The sequence below is a fragment of the Hibiscus syriacus genome, unplaced genomic scaffold (genome assembly GCF_006381635.1).
Source record: "Hibiscus syriacus cultivar Baekdansim isolate YM2019G1 unplaced genomic scaffold, ASM638163v2 tig00110195_pilon, whole genome shotgun sequence".
In the NCBI taxonomy this organism is placed as follows: domain Eukaryota; kingdom Viridiplantae; phylum Streptophyta; class Magnoliopsida; order Malvales; family Malvaceae; genus Hibiscus; species Hibiscus syriacus.
In genome coordinates this window covers 470,285-472,661 of record NW_024062621.1, presented here as the reverse complement: position 1 = coordinate 472,661, position 2,377 = coordinate 470,285, and positions in this window count along the sequence as shown.

The following is a 2,377-nucleotide window of genomic DNA, read 5'->3' as shown; positions in this document are numbered from 1 at the left end:
ACTATCGTCCAGTCCCTGATGCACGGTAAGCAACAAGATAATTTTGCTACTGAATATACTTGATCGTCTTCCGTCACAGTTCTAGAGATAGAAATGAAAGAGTTATAAGAAGAAAAAATTGCCAATGTTGAACAATGATATCTTCATTTGATAGTGAGTTTTTCATGTTGGACATAATCAGAAATGACTTTAGGCTTCCATGCATGACTGACATGAAATCCTCCTGCATTTGAAACATAGTATTAAATGCAAAAAAAAATAACCCATTTTTGAATGCTAGTTTCTACAGAAATAACCCATTTTAGATTCAATGTAGATTTTTTTTTAAAAAAAATCATAAAAAAGTAAATTATTTAGTAAAAAGACAGGGGGAGTACCTCTTCGTGAGTTCTATGAGGAGTTTGAATTATTATTCTAAACGGATATCATCTTATGAAATTTTTATTGTAATCATTATGCCAAATCAAACAAAGGAAAGCAATGGAACAACAATAATAAGTAAAACTAAGATCACATCCTGCAAATAAAATGGCTACCACCATAAAATAAAGAGAAAATCGCCTCAGTGACCAAAAATGTCTTATAATATACGATTTTAACCAATTTTTTTTGGATTTGCCAAAATGACCAACAAAATCGCAATGCGATCTCTAATTCGCAACGCGATATCCAGTATCGCAAATTCGCGCTGCATTTCGCGTTGCGATAGTTAAAAATCGCATTGCGATTTTCTATTTCGCGTTGCGATAGTGTACAGTGTCGTTGCGATAATTTTCTCTAAAAAGATAGTATCCGCGCGGACGTGTCGAAGACACGTATTACCACGACCACGACCACGACCACAAGACGAGACGAGACGGCGGCGGCGACGGCGCGCGAGAGTCCCCATTGTTCTCTTTCACTCAACAAGGAAATGGGAAATCCAAGCCTTAAATACACTTCCATATAGTGTTTCCAATACTATGTGGGATTGAGCATTACTCAACACTTCAAAGAAAATATAGTAATTTTTGTAGCATGTTTCCTACTTAATCCATATCTAAAAATATTAAAACATTTTATCATATTAAAACTATATGTATAAGTTTGAATTGAAATGTAGATATCTACAACTCTTTTAATTCTCTTGATAAAATGATAAAATGTTTTAGATATGTGGATTAAGTGGGAAACATGTTACAAAAATTGCTATATTTTCTTTGAAGTGTTGAGTAATGCTCAATCCCACATAGTATTGGAAACACTATTGGGAAGTGTATTTAACTCTCGCGCGCCGCCGCCGCCGGATTTCTCGTCGTGGTCGTGGTCGTGGTCGTGGTCGTGGTCGTGGTCGTGGTCGTGGTCGTGGTAATACGTGTCTTCGACACGTCCGCGCGGATACTATCTTTTTAGAGAAAATTCTTAAGAAACAAAATCTTTTTTTAATTTACTATAGACTATCGCAACGAATTTGGAAAATCGCAACGACACTGTAGACTATCGCAACGCGAAATGGAAAATCGCAACGACACTGTACACTATCGCAATGCGAGATGGAAAATCGCAATGACACTGTACACTATCGCAACGCGATTTCCAACTATCGCAACGCGAAATGGAAAATCGCAACGATCGCAATGACTGTACACTATCGCAACGTGATTTTCATCTATCGCAACGCGAAATGGAAAATCGCAACGACACTGTAGACTATCGCAACGCGAAATGGAAAATCGCAACGACACTGTAGACTATCGCAACGACACTGTAGACTATCGCAACGCGATTTTCAACTATCGCAACGCGAAATGCAACGCGAATTTGCGATACTGAAAATCGCGTTGCGAATTAGAGATCGCATTGCGATTTTGTTGGTCATTTTGGCAAATCCAAAAAAAGTTGGTTAAAATCGTATATTATAAGGCAATTTTGGTCATTGAGGCGATTTTCTCTAAAATAAAAATCAACACCGCTAAATTTAACGATATGAGAAGTATTAACGGTATATGTTAATCACATATGTGGATAATAAAGTTGTTAGATCATGTTTTCTTTTAATAGTGTAATGTTATAAAACGATAGTATTTGTTCATAATCTATTTTAATTATTAACAATGCATATATCTACATATCTAGTTGGTCGAATCTGAATCTTCTAAGAAGAACAATCACACTAATCTGAATTTTTTTTCCTGAACCTTTTTTTAATATTTTAGAGTCATTTAATGGTTTCTTAAATCAAGTTAAATTATTATATGTTTGAAAAACAACCATGTTAAATTATGGTTGAAATTAATTACATATTTAAACGAATTTAGAGATAAAATTAGAAGATTAAAAAATTTAGGATCAATCTAAGATGATCTAATTTGAGAATGAAATTAAAATACTCAACAAA